We start from the raw sequence: 14,963 nt of genomic DNA, 5'->3' as shown, positions 1-14,963 counted from the left end.
GATAGATTTTTTGTCACATTGACAGTTTTTAGACATAAGATTAATTTAAATTAAAAAAAGTTAAATTTGGTGAAACATCGAAATGGAGACCTTTGTTACCTCAGTTCTGTCATTTTGCTTAGCATAGCTTTCAAGCTTCCTATGGATCAACGAACCCCATGATATCATATTGGGTTCACGAGTCTGCCATAACATTAGCTCTCGTCACACAGCAACTCGTCTAACTTTAACATAACATTATTTAATTATACCAGAACACAACATTAAATTAAAATAGGTAATGTTGCCGTAATTGAACGTATATGACTCATATAACTATCCAATTCATCCTTCAAGTGCTGTCTGAAAAATAATATCAAATCGATTACCCCTTTCCACAAATCAGGTAAAGATTAACATGTACGACTTGCGAAACTATCGTACAACAGCTGCAATTGCATACTAAGTATTCTCTTTGAGGAATTTACCAAGGCTCGTTTGGTTTGTTCGATATCCTGCTCGGAAAAAAATCCAATCAAAACCAAAGCCAACCGTCCTGACCTCCATTTACTGGGAACCATAAATCATTTTGCTACTGTAAATCCATCTCAGTATTCCTTGTATCAAGCCTTGTGTCTGTGTACTTAAGCACCCATTGAACATTGCAAAAGATATGAGCCAGCATTCGATTCGGTTTCTGAGGTGAAATTTATATATTGGAAAAGCTTACAATATTCTTCAGGCAACTATTTTGATGTGTTGCTTTGCTCTACCACTGAGAGTAAGATGAACATTCCCCAGTGTTGATGTCTGATTAAAGACCCATTTGAGAATTTGAGTAGATAAGTGGAGTTTACGCCTTATTGGGACCGGATATTGTAAAGTAATCACTATTTGTTATCAAACTCACATTTCAGCTTTAATTCTCCTATAAACCATCCGCCTGAAACTCAATCTACCGAAGTAACATCATTGAATACCTTGCAACCCGGTGAATAATTGTTGCCGGGATTCCAGTCATGGTACCTACAAACGGTGAGAGTAGTGGAACAAAAACGAATCAACTCAAACCACAACATAGTTTATGGTGTACTCAATTGGATTCGTTGGTCGTCTCCAAACAACGTACCTACAATCTCTCTGGAACACGAGCTCCGGGGATAGACTTACGGCCGGTCTGAGCCATTGCATTTACTGTTTCGTTCGGATTCGAACACATAGCCGGTGGAAAAGTTTTTTTTTAGTACGTTGTTTCTGGGGAAGGTGGTGCGAATTGCACTTTTTGAAGCTTTCAACGATGATCTGTTAAAACATCGATAATATTATTATTATTGGTGCTGTTTTCTACAAAAAAAAAACAACAAACTTTTTTGTATTCCAAAATTTTTGGCTATGAAAAGACACTCAAATTTTTGAATCCTCGTGAATTAAAATAAATTTAATAAAAAATGAAGCTACAAGGAGTAAATTTTGACCCTCCCTTCTCCCCACAATTCCCATGGAGCCGGACAAGGTCCAGGAAGAGGAAAATTCAGTTCAAAGGAAAACTACGCCGGCGAGCGTTGCAGGATTGTTTGTTCTTTGAACGTTGTTGGGACTTTATCTTACGGTTTCCATGCAGTCACACGAGCTGCCTGGATGGAGAGGTTAATGCCTATTGGAAGGGATCTGGTTTATTTATGCCTTTTGCTCGGTAACTGGGTAGCAAAAGGGGAAAATGTGTCACCAATGACAGAAACTGCAGGGCTCTTTGTGTGTGTCAGTATTCCTCCGGCATTTGTCCACAGAGTGTATCAAGTGAACCATTATCGAGTTGCCAGCTGATGATTGATGGGGGTCAATTTGAACCGAAAACATGGGCGTAACCAATGAATTTCGATGATTAAGAGCCATACTTGGAAGTGTCGTTGTTTAGTTCGTTGAACTGAAACTGTGAAGAACAGAGCAAGTGTACCATTCTTCCAAGAAGAATTCTATTAAAAAGTCAAATTGCTTGCTAACATTCCTTCAAATCAATGATTGAAGACTAATCGTTTATTTCTGTTTTCTTTGCAGGTAGTTGAATGAATAAACATCATAGGATAACAAGGCAAACGTCGATGGATAACTTGGTAATCTAACGACGCCATTAGTTGTTGTAACTAAGGTAACTAGAAGATTATGTGAGACCCTTAACAAGGGCCAATTATGCATTTAAATAGAAGCAGTATAGAAGCTTATTGTTGAAACAAAAGTTTTCCTGGAGAACATCTACAGATAGATACAAATTCTAGACTGATGTATAGATAAAATCGATAATTGCCTTTATGACGGAATAAGTAATCTAAATCTCTATCTATCTTATCTAAAAATCGGGTAAGGATGGACTTGAATTAGTGGATGGAACACACGCCTCTCACGCCGAGGACCTGGAATCGAATCCCATCCCCTTCGAGTCCTTAAGCGGGAGCGCGAATTGCGATTTCGACTAGAAGGCCGTCTTCAGCATCATCACTCGTCTTGAAGAAATGTATCGTATTCTTTGTTGCCAGTAGTGGAATATAAACGAATTCTTGTTCAATCTCAACTTTTCCCTAACCTCTTGTGGGTCGTTTTACTTCTTTTTCTGTAAATTCCGTTTAATCCTCGAGATAATTTAGAACATCGTTAATTTAAGGGCTTACAAAAAGTTCCACTGTATCGAAAGACTCCATCTTATTATTATCCATGCCTCCCGACTTCTGGAAGAACTCCTATTTGTTTTCAAAGAGTTTGCGATACGCTGGGAATCTTTTGGAATGCAATGAGAATCTCTGAAACTCATTGAGGTTCTTCATGAACTTCGCTTTTATATACCTTGCAGCAGGCGAAATCGACATGAGCTTTGACTCTTACACCATCACTCTTCCCTCCAACGTTGATTACAGCACTCTAAACCTATGTGTAACTCACTGATACTGCCTCAGCCATATAATGCGCCAACTGTAGCTTGGCTACATTTATCCAGGTTAAAAGGATCTCAATCATCTCCACCGTCAGCATTTCCTTCGTTTCCAGTGGTCTAGTGGTTATTACCTAGACAATATAATACACAAAACCGGCAATCTTTACCTCTGTGGAAGCCTTTTATAAACTTCTTCTATAGCCTTTGTTCAAATCTCCGTTGAGATTTCTTTTAACACCTACATTGAAGACATCTGAGAAGACTTTCGTGGAAACCTTTATGGAGATCTCTGTTGAGACATCAGTTGAGACACTATCGAGACATCTGTTGAGATATTTGTTGAGACATCTGTGGAGACAACTGTTGAGACATCTCGGTTGAGACATCTTTTTGGAAACATCTCTGTTGAGACATCTCTGTTGGAACATCTCTAGTCAGACATCTTTGTTGAGACATATCTGATGAGACATTTCTGTTGAGACATCTCTGTTGAGACACCTCTGTTGGGACATCTCTTTGGAAACATCTCTGTTGAAATATCTCTGTTGAGATATCTCTGTTGAGACATCTCTGTTGAGACATCTCTGTTGAGACATCTCTGATGAGACATTTCTGTTGAGACATCTTTTTTTATCATAGAGAGATGTAAAAAAGTTTTAAAAACCTGGCCTGTAGAGAATTGACACTGTGTGGGATACACTTGCGTGCATATTTACTAAAAACTAGTTCTCACTTTCGACGGTAGCTTGGATCTCCACTAGATTCGGAAACATATCCGGGTACGCTGGGATCGCCGCTTTTAGCGTCACATTCACGGTAGGGGGACTGGGGGTAGTTTGCCCGCGTTAAGGAGAACAGCGATTTTAGATGTGAAAAACATTAGTTTATGCTCTTTTTTAATTATGGTCGGATAAACAAACATGTTTTCTACCAAATAGTAGAAACAGCTATCCATTTTAACTTTTCTGGGGTTTATAAATTAATTAAAAAAAATGCTTGCTTAACTGCATATGTATTGTTTTTCGGGGTAAAACGCCCCGCTTGAGTTCGGCGTTAGCCATGCTGTAAACGAACGCACACAATCATGCTTGTATATGGGTTGCATACATCCGGGCGTTTGTTCAGATATTATTGTTCAATAATAGTATACATGCTGATGCGAAAAATGTGCATTTGTAAGGTTCCAATTTTTGTGTAACTCCAACGTGGCATTACGTTTGGTAGAATTTAAATTCAAACGGCTGTTTTTGTGTTATGAAATAGGGATGGGCGTTTTGCCCCCAGAGTTGATTAAAGTTTAGGTCCTTCAATAAGCTTTTTGAGGGCAAATTTAACATATGTTTTGCACGTACTACAAACTATGACAGTGCACAAGCTGGCTCTCGGCAATAGTTTCAGAAATTTGGTTATTTATCGACCTAAAATATTACATTGAAAATCGTACAAAATTGCAACGGAAACAGCGAAAAACGTTTTTATACGGTTTTATCAATTTGGTTAAGAAAAACACAATAAAACATATTAGTAAATGCATTTTAATCCATTTTCTATGATCTAGGGTGAAAAAAATGATTCTTAAACACATCATTCGTCCAAATCGATGGTGGCGCGTTTTGCCCCCTATGGGCATATTACCCCCAATTCCCCTATTCCATCTGGTCCTTTCTCACCTTCAATGCTTTCGCCACTGCTACAAGCTCGTTATTGGAGACCTGATGATCTTCGGCGTTTGCTTCTTCCTCATCGACATACGATGTGGCTGGCCACGGTGTCAGATCATGCGTTGGGAAGAGACCCTCGACAATAGCCCTCAAATTTTCAGCACACTTTTCAACCGGTATTGATGGACCTTTGACTTTCGCCATGACCACTCGATAAGCGTCACCCGAGGGGTTGGCGTCAGCTGCTCGGCACAGCTTCTTGTAGCATTCAGACTTGCTCGCTTTTGAAAGCAACTCTGGCTTTCGCACCTCTTTCACTTCTGCGTTCCTTGCTCTCTGGGAACGCCCTCTGACTTTAAGGCAATCAGCGCGGAGGGCGTTGAGTACCTCGTTCCACCCGTACGCGGGACTCCCGTTTTCATGGCATCGTTGTATCACATGCCCTTGCCATCGCTTTTGTTTGCTCTAACGCATCCAAGTCCAGGGCATCGCAATAGTGTTCCTCTGCACAGTCGCAGTGTTTCGTTGGCCAATCCTTTAGCGAATCACCTGGTGATCCTATGGGTGTACTCTTCGCTTACCCTGCTGCCCGCCAATGATGGGCTACAAAATATTAGGTCGATGATCTACTCTTGCCTGTCTTTCCGAAATGTGCTCCGGTGCCTTCGTTGCACACTCGTACGTCTAGTTTTGGTGAAGCCTTCAGTAGGTTGTAACCTGTTACCACTTTCTGGATAGGAAACCTACTCGTCACTCGTATCGCCACTGTACCTGTGCTATCCGCCACCAAATAGACGTTATTGAGTGGTACTCGATACGGTTCAGCTATTATCACAACGTCGCACTTAGTTTTTGTAGTCGACTGCCACAACAGTTGCTGTGCGGTGTCGCAGTGATTCAGATTGATCTGCGTTTCTTCCGTTGCGATTAGATTAGAAAAAAAGGCCGAGCTCTTGATCGCTGAGTCGCTCTTCAGCTCAAACAGTCTCTCCTTTTTCGAAAGATATCTGCGTGCGTTGTTTGGTCGTTTGCCTTAACAAAAATGGCATCCCCTTTCGACCACGGACACCTCTTCGCTTTTTCCCCGTCCTTTTTCTTCTCTGGCGTAGACGATGGTTTGCCATCCATCATCGTTCTCGTTCTTTTCCGGCACACCTTTTTCTTGCTCGTTTCGCTGCTTTTTTGGGTCTTCCTCTTCTCATGGTGACTCTCTCTCTCTCTCGCTTCTTCGTAGGTTTGTCACGTCGTACCTTCGTAAGCTCAACGGCCGCTACCTTTTCGGCAAGCTCTGCTCTCATCTCCAGCGCTTTCTGCTTGTTCATGGCAGCGTTGACTGAGAATTTGATGCTCGTCAGCTTGCTCTTGATAGCGGTATACACATTGTGTCGGTCCTTTACAAACTGAATGAGTTCATCGACCTTATTCTTCACCTCCGTCAACCTCGAGTGTTCAGGTTGTTGCCCTCCTAGAGCGGCGTCGTTGCTCGATTTCGATGTGTACACATTGCTTGGAGCTACTGTTATGCGTCGGTAGATTCCCCGTGGTATGCACCGTCAATCGTGGCACCTTACCGCTTTTCTGGAACGCGCTCGTGTCCTCGACTCTTGCTGTGCTGAACTCCATTGTATCGGCATTGTTTTGGAAATTTTCTATTTTGGAGATATATGAAAGCAGTGACGCCCATGCTAGAGTTGACCCGGCCCCTTATGGGGTGACAAGTTTAGAGCCAGATCGGCGCAAGTCAGGAAAGGTTCAACTGAGCTGGTGGAAGAGTTAAGGTGGCGGGTTTAGAACAAACTTGGAGGTCTGCCAAGGTTTTATCGGGATGGGGGCAACATTGCGAAGCCGACACTTTTCTACCATTTACAGAAAGCTTTCACCGCTGCCTTCAATTTCTGATACCAACCTTTGCTTTTGGCGACGAAGAGGATGTCGCCGGCGTACAAGAGTATGTCGATTTCATTCGGCAGTATCCGGAAGATGGGCTGCATCACCATCAGGAACAGCGTTACAAATAACACTGACTCTTGCACCTATCGACACCTGAAACGTTCGCTTCAAAAAAAAAAAAGCTTTGCAGTAGGTTCATCATCCGACTACGTACCCGCCATGTTTTCATGGTGCGATGTATACCGTGCTGCCAGGTAGTGTCATACGCTATTAAACAATGCTCGTTGACGTTTAGTATAGATCTCGGCAGATCGTTGAAGTACGAGTCGGTACCACGTCCCACACGTAAAGCATGCTGACGCTTCTCAAGTCGTCCGTTCGACTCCGGCTCAGGTGTCAAGCGACGATTGACAATTCGCTCGAGTTACTTCGCCGTAATAGTAAGCGAAATAGGTCGGAGAGCAGCAGGACCCGAATCTTGGCAGTTCGTTTTTTGGAATTTTAACGACAATATTTAGGATGCAGCTTTGATTCACGTAGCCCACTGCGGAAAAACAACCTCGTCATGGTAGTTGCCCTAAGCTTGTTGAATACCGCTTCTCTATGTCCTCCCTATTGTTACTTCAATCCATCTGAGGCAACGAACGAAGTTGATCTTCTCATTGCCTTCGCGGCATTCAGCGTTGCACAAATCAGCCTAATAAGCTTTACCAGAAAACCAGCACATTTCTCTCCACTGAATCATTCGATACCTAGACATTCATAATTAGATGGAGATTTTCAATGAACAGATGGTGAGTTTGCAAGTTATACTTCCGAAATTCTTCTAGGATCATCCGCGAAGTAAAGATCTGTTCCGCCAACAAAGGTAGTATCAGTCTGTTTACCAGAATGCGCGGCAGTATTATATGTAAGCTGTATTCAACATTTCAGCAGAAAGGTCGCATACTCGATCACTTTCGCTCAGCTATAGCTTTATTTCGTAAACGATTTAAAATCAGCTTTTTGCTCCTTTCGGTAAAAAATCGATCCCAAATTGTGCTAAGTACGCATATTTTACAGCTCTACCTACCTGTTTAACCCGCGTGAAGAATGGCTCTTGTGCATCATTTTTCACGCTGTACCAACAATAAGTTCCAGAAAGGGAGAAAAGCAAACAAAACCCCAAGCAATAAAGCATACCGATGGTTAAACAAAACTTTGCTGCCGCTGCTGCTGTTCAATGCGGCACTGAATATAATCCATAATTTAATTATTTTATTATTTGTTTGTGCACTGTGTTTCCTCCCTAAACCACCAGCCCGGTTCGATGGTTACGCTTCTTATCCCATCGTTTCTGTCTGTCGAAAGTTGTGAAGGTATCATCCATCTCTACAGTGTTTTCCCGTGTGGAATGATTTGCAGTGGTCGTAACCCAGTGAATAGGTTTGTGTCTGCCGAAGATTGCTATTGCGTTATATGTTTAGGTTATGTTATGTCACGTTAATTAAAAGTGTTTTTTTTTCTCTTATATCTGTGAAAACTCTGAACTGTTACTACAAATTAAATATGATATGTTGTTAACGAAATGTTAGAAGAAAAAAAAATCGCGCATTTGAAATGAAAACTGTTAGGACTTTTGTCCAGCAATGCAAACCATCATCCCACGAAGTTCAACTTCAAGCAGGTGTGCAACAACACATTCGAACCTTGCAAGAGGCATCAACAGTGCAGAGGCGAGAGAAACCCCGAAAAAAGGGTTTTAAACAAACAACTTTTGTCAAGCGTGCTATATCGTTTTGTTTTCTAATACTCACCGCCTTTTTTATGGGAAAAGCAAGCGAGTTCCTCCACTTGGACAGTTTAAGCCGAGTTTTATCCTTCTTTTCTGGAACAAGAGCAAGAGAGAGAAAGAGTGAGACCAAAAAAAAGTTCTGAAGGAGATATGAAAAGTCCGCCTCCTGAACAATGCAAGTGGACGACGTGTGACACACAAACTAATGCCATTCAGTGTGTTTATGTTTTTGTTCGGTAAGAGGATTTGCTAAATTGTGACGGAGTTCTTTTGTTGTGCAGCTTGATGATGAATTTGCTGAGAAGCACACAAAAGAAACGATTTTGCATGCAGTGGAAATTGCGGAGAAAAACTGTGTCATATATCATCCCGCATCAATGGGTTTGACACTAGAATGGGTATGTGGAGCAACGTTACAAAGATTTTCGTTTATTTGATTAAATTTCACTTGCTTTTATGGAGTGAAGGTTGAAGCTTGAAGGCACATTATGATACATATCACATCGACCTTCTAGACCAAAGGGTTTCCCAACTGATGGTTTGCGGGACCCAAAGCAGCCTTGACGGCTTTTCAGGGGAACCACAAAGTTATTGAAAATAAGCTTAGTCTTCTTTGATTGAGAAACATATTTAAGGAATCTCTTACCTCGCTTTTCTAGAAAGCATTATTATCGAGTTGCGGTTCTACGACATTTATTTTATGATGATTGTGACATATTTTATTTTTTGGCTTCAAACTACACGATTTCAAAAATGTTGGTAATCACTGCTCTAGCAGTTACAAATCTGAACAAAACAGTGATATAAAATAACCGTATTTTTATATGTGACATAGAAACATGAATCTTGGCTTCTAACCGTCCTTCAGAGATACGGAGCTCAATCGAGAACTTCTGCATACGACCAGATCTGCTGTGACTAGGACCCGGCTGTCTCCGAGGCCCTTGCCGACCCCGAGAACAATTTGTCAATTCTTTTGTGTGCCCACCGCTGCTTGACTTGCCGCGGCCTCAAAGTCGAAAAGCCTCAAAATGGCCCTTGTTGACAGAAGAGTAAAAGTGGTTTTCAATATAATCATTCAGCTTGGTTTCCTTTCCCTTTCCTTCCAGTCGCCAACCGAGTCGCTTCCCTCCAGCGGAAATAGAACTCTGCTGAATTTTGAAGCGATTCGGTAGCCGGAAAAAAATACGATGACGAAGGGTGAAAAATGACGGGGAACGGAAGTTTGCAAGACAAAGTTACAAATTGATTTTTTATTCAAATTATTTCAGTTTCTGTTGATTGATGAAGCTTTCACTCGGTGGCAGCGAATGACGACGACGAAGACGTGGATGGAACAGGATCCTCCTCTTGGTCTAGTGGGCTGAGCAGTCAACTAACAATCGGAATGGGATAAACAATTTCCGTAGAAAGCGTTCGGTGTGTTCTTTTCGGTGAAATGCGATAATGGATTGGCTGAGATTCGAACCTGCTAAGACAATTGAGTCACGACGAAGGCCTACCGGTTCAGCAAGTATTCCGAATTTGATGGGTTTATTTTCTTCATTTCCGTAATGGAGTGATTGAAAATGTTCTCCGAATTAATTACATGTAAAAATGGGTGAAGGCCTTGAGTGATTGCTTACTCTAAAATTCCTCAACGCGCATCAGAGCTTTGATGATTAACCATAAATTTAATCACAATTTGTGATTGAAAATTGTGAATAATTTGCTGTAAAAAAGTCTAAAAGTTTTCAATGTGGGATTTATCGTTATCATGAGTAAAATTCAACATAATCTAGTGTATTACCTATTTGTTGCAAACTTCAAGGTGTTTAGTACCTACATACTTTTGGGCATTTAATCATCAGTCAATTAATTATTAATCATGAATTATTGATAAATCATGAAAATAGTGATTAAATGACTTTGGAGATGTCCTGAGCGCCTTAAAGTATACAACGAATGTGTCATACAGTTGAAAATAATTAGCTTTATCCATCATTGAAGAAAAAATCCAAATGGAATAGATATTTGTTTAAATCTACTTAATATTTTGGTACTTAAAATGGAGTGAAGTTGATCACTTTTGAGCGATTCTTTTCTATACTTCCTAGTAGGATGCATGTATTCTCATCCAAATATTTTTAAAACCTGTACTGGTTGTTCATCGAATTATACAAACGCAATTTTTACGAATTGTTATCATAATTACAAAAACATTTTTTAGAAATCAAAAAGTGGAATTTTTATTTCCGGGGTGAAGTTGATCAATTACTGTGACACGTTTCTTAAAATAAAGAGATATGTTATTTACTAAATTTGGGATCACTGATCCCGAATCAAGTCTCAAAAATCTTACAACTTGTTGATAAATCGGTCAATTTTAGAACTAAATGTTGTCGCTCACAAAAAGACCATTTTTTTCTCTGAAAATGGTTTTTTGACGTTAACTACGTCTTACGGCAATATACTGGGTGTCAATTGAAAATCTAAAATTTAAAAAATTTATACCGTTTTGACTCATATTCCGAACACTTAAGGCCAACAGTGACTTCAAATGCATCTGGTTGGCATAAATTAGCTGATATTTGTGAAAATTTTAGTTTCTCAAAGTCTAACTGTTAGCTGTTGAGTGTAACGATAAAATTGTTTATTTAAACTTGTTTAACATTGTTTCTACGTAATAGTATGGAACAACATTGTGATTCAAATCCCGAACACTCTGTACATTCTGTCTCATATTCCGAACACCTTGATTCAAATTCCGAACAGCACGAATAAAGCGTATTCAAATGAATAATTTCGTAAATAAATGTATCTGAGCTTGTTTTAGTGGTCTCAAACTATAAAATCATCACTACTCTCGCGGTATAAACTATATTGGAGACGTTAAAATTGAATTGCAAATGACTGCCATTTCCTTGTAATTTGATGACATATTTCAGCGAAACATTTCAACCAAATCGCCATACAAAAACCGAGTGTTCGGAATATGAGTCTGTTCGGAATTTGAGACAAAACGGTACAACATTTTACTCAAATGGAGAAAACTTTTGATTGTTGACGATAGACTGCCAAAAATTGGGAAAATATCGACCCAAACACGTTGGGAAGCGCACTATAAAAGGAAACCAATTTCTGCTTCTTCGCTCATTCTTCTTTTGATGTTAACTACATCTTACGGCAATATACAAGGTCCTAAAACTAAAATGTTGCGGCCGTCACGATATTATGTTAGAGTTTGAACTAAATGAAGCCTGCAACTATGACAATCAACTAAAATGCAGAAAATCACTTGACGTAGTTAACGTCATGCGGTCGTGTCTTGTACCCGACGAACCGAATTTAGAAAGATCAAGAGCAGTGATTAGGTAATACGATATGACAAACCTTGTGATAATTGAAAACGGATAATAGCTCTCTTAGCAGTTCACACATGTGGGTACGGGAATGATCCACTTCTCCCCTCTGATCAACTACTCCCCGAATTACGGTAATTCACAGAACATACTTTTGGCAATCACGGGCGGAACAGAACGACTAGCATAATTTTATGGTTGACAATTACGTATTATGGACGTTTGGCATAAACGTACACCTTCCTTAAAGTGTAACATGTTCCTGTCCTGTAAGAAATTGCCTCATTCAAAATACCTATGGAACATCGACAAACATTCATCATTATAAAAAGGTTAAAAAATTGGACCTCTTGGAAAAAATGAGATCTCCGGACTCTCATACAAGCTTAAGATACCTTTTTTAATAAAATAAACTGCTTTCTCAGGGTTTGCACGCTATTGATCCTATGAATATTAATGTAGTCATATGGATAAAATTTCAACCAACTCGAAAAATTCAAATAAAACTTCAAGATTTGATAAAATGTAGAGTCTTAGGAAGTTGAATGTACATGTTAATATCCATTGAAGTTTGATAGTAGTTCAAATCCGCCTACAGCTCAACAATGACAGACACCATTCTTTTAGAAATGAAGTGGGTAGGAAGAACAAAGCAATACTAACAGTTGACAAAATTAGAACAGCAGAACGATTTTGGTAGGTTCGGTAATGATTTTTACAGAAATTTCATTTTGAAACTGTCAAAATTGAAATAATGTTGTTCATAAAGAGCGCTTGCTTAAGTGTTTCCAAGTTGACGAGCATGCAGCGTGCTTCATATGACAGAAGTCCGAAGGGCGTATAAAAAAAAACTGATTATGTACTGATTCTTTGCGTTCTTCGTGTACGACATGGTACGGGTTCCATACTAGGTTACAGTATTTCAAAATTGGTATTTCACATGTAATATATAATATTTTAATAGTGTAAGTGCCTTGAATTTGTTTGTTGAACCTCTTATTGAAGCCAAGAATAGTGTTTGCTTTGTTTATTATGGAATTGCAATTTTCTACGAAAGTGCGTTTTGAGTCTAGGATTACGCCTACATCCCTATCAATTTTACACTTCTGCATTTCTTGATTTCCTAAAAATGCTTCAATTGGGGGTGTGGCATGTTTTCGACTAAATTAATTTGTTTGGCATCGATTTTGTGTAGATTTTTTTGCACCAAGTAAAAAATAAGTTTATTTCATTCTGGAATTCTACTGTTTTGCTAGAATTATTTACTTCTATGAAGAGCTATTGTCTGCAATTTAAATTTTCTAAGTATGAAGGAAATGTTTACACACAAAATGAAAAAAATTGGCCCTGAATGAGAACCTCCAGAGGTTACAGAAATGTGAACTGAGAATTTATTTTAAAAGCATACCATTTGATTCCGATGTGATACATATGACTGGATCCAACTAAAGAGTCCTGGCTCCGATCCTATTTTTGACAATTTGAGTAATAATAAAAGTAGGGTCGATGTACCAATAGCCGCATAGCTAAGAACAATTCTTCGTTTAAAATCTAAAAATAAAGCCATATGCATAACTTTTACATCATCTGAAAGCTCTTTAGCTTGGTTTTACGGAGAATATGAAAACTACGAATGCTCAAATGTTTGCATTTTTAGCGCTTGTGCCACATGTGCCTATAGTAGCACTATTTCTAATTTCTATTTACATAGAAGCACTAGCTTCACGGCGTAGGCAAAATACAAATCAAAACCATATTTTTTCAAAAATTTTATATTTTTATTTTAAAGTGTGGATCAAAAGCTTTAGATTGATGTAAAAAAAATCCTAAGTCATCAATTATTTTGTTTAATAAAAAATGGTTTCTCTTAGTAGTGCTACCATAGGAACAAGAGGTTTACTTTAGGTGCAAGAGAGCTGAAATTTTAAGTAAAACTATTTATTTCCACCAGTTTTTGAACAAAATCAAGCTGTTTAAGGACTGTTCATTTTATAAAGTGGACACCTTGCACATGCGTTATCTTTTTAATTTCTCAATGAAATTTCAATCGCTTTTCTGTACATCGTTCGACTAGTATTGTACAATGTTGTGATAATAAAAAAAAATATCAAAAATAATTAAATTTCACACGAATATGAAACAACGTTAGAACGGGGTTAGAGGTTATTAAAATCAATGAATAAAAATTATCTGTTATTTTATGATCCAAAGGAATTATTTGTTTACCTATTTATTATCTATGAACAGTAGATATAGTACAACGCTAAGACAAGACGTGACAGGTCAAAGTACAAAAATGAAACCAATTGCCTGTCTTTCTCATTGGTCTTTTTGGCCTTCTTTCACATCGTTGAGTTCGATTGCAACAGGGCACTTTGTTGCTAGCCCGGCCGTGTTGCTAGATCTTAAATGAGAGTGTTCATCAAAAGTTTGATTTTTTTCATGGAATTCTTTTGTTACAAATCTATTTATATTCGATGTTAAGTTTACCGCATGTGCTTCTACAATATTAAAATACGAAAAAAATACTTAATTGAAAGCAATATAATGGAAATTGTGTTAATTTTCTCTAAAAATATCGTCGGTTTTGAATATAATCGTGAGTTTTAAAAAATAAAGCATCCTCGTTTGCAGTTAATTAATGAAGCGTGCAAGAAACAATTAAATAATGAGCCTTGATATGTGATTTTTTTCACAAGATATACTTAAGAAGAATACTGATAGTACTGGCTTTTTTATCGTCCAGGTCATCGACTGAAAAACAACTGGGCAGTCTTAGTTGAGCTGTCACGTCCTGTCCTAGGTACAACGCTACACAATCTAACATAAAATTACATTATACACTAGTCCCTAGTATGAAACTACAACACTGTTGCTACTGATGTTACTTTCGTGCAACACCACTTCATATTCGAATTTCCAAATTGACGAATTGTTGTTATAAAAGGTCTCGTACAATGAACTACAATATAACCATTATGATACTTTGTACATCCTACGTTTTGTTTTTAGGGTGTAATGATTGTTGCTTCTAGAGACCGAGAATACCTCTACATCTCCACAATCACCACGGGAAGGGTGTTTATTAGTGAGAGAGGAAAAGATCTGGGAGTCACCTCTGGTCGGTGATGCGATCCATGGACAAGGGGGAAATATACGACTTGTATTTAAAGCTAGTTTTGTATTTTTGTCTCGAGAAGTTTTTGGAAAAAAATACGTCAACATCTATAATGTCGAACAATTCAAAACACGTTATTATTAATGACGAAAACTGAAAATTGCATGTATATATTTTAACTTAAATGAAACAGGAATAATGCCCTCACTTGTAGTGACAAACCATACATAGTTTGTTTGAAAATTACATATGAGTATTACTGTGCATTTTGTCTCGA

At 38.6% G+C, this 14,963-nt stretch overlaps 1 protein-coding gene across 1 annotated transcript in view; it reads left to right on the top strand.

The window, feature by feature from the left end:
• Nucleotides 1–2,066: 2,066 nt before the first annotated feature.
• LOC110676975 (ras guanine nucleotide exchange factor V) overlaps nt 2,067–14,963 on the top strand; it is a 271,444-nt gene continuing 258,547 nt past the window's right edge. Inside the window, exon 1 of the mRNA XM_021847141.1 lies at nt 2,067–2,125. The gene's annotated coding sequence lies outside the window, so the exon portion shown is untranslated. The remainder of the gene's footprint in view (nt 2,126–14,963) is intronic.

This window comes from Aedes aegypti, chromosome 1, assembly GCF_002204515.2.
Source record: "Aedes aegypti strain LVP_AGWG chromosome 1, AaegL5.0 Primary Assembly, whole genome shotgun sequence".
Classification (NCBI taxonomy): domain Eukaryota; kingdom Metazoa; phylum Arthropoda; class Insecta; order Diptera; family Culicidae; genus Aedes; species Aedes aegypti.
Note: the sequence above shows the minus strand (reverse complement) of the source record. Positions and strands in the feature narration are given on the sequence as shown.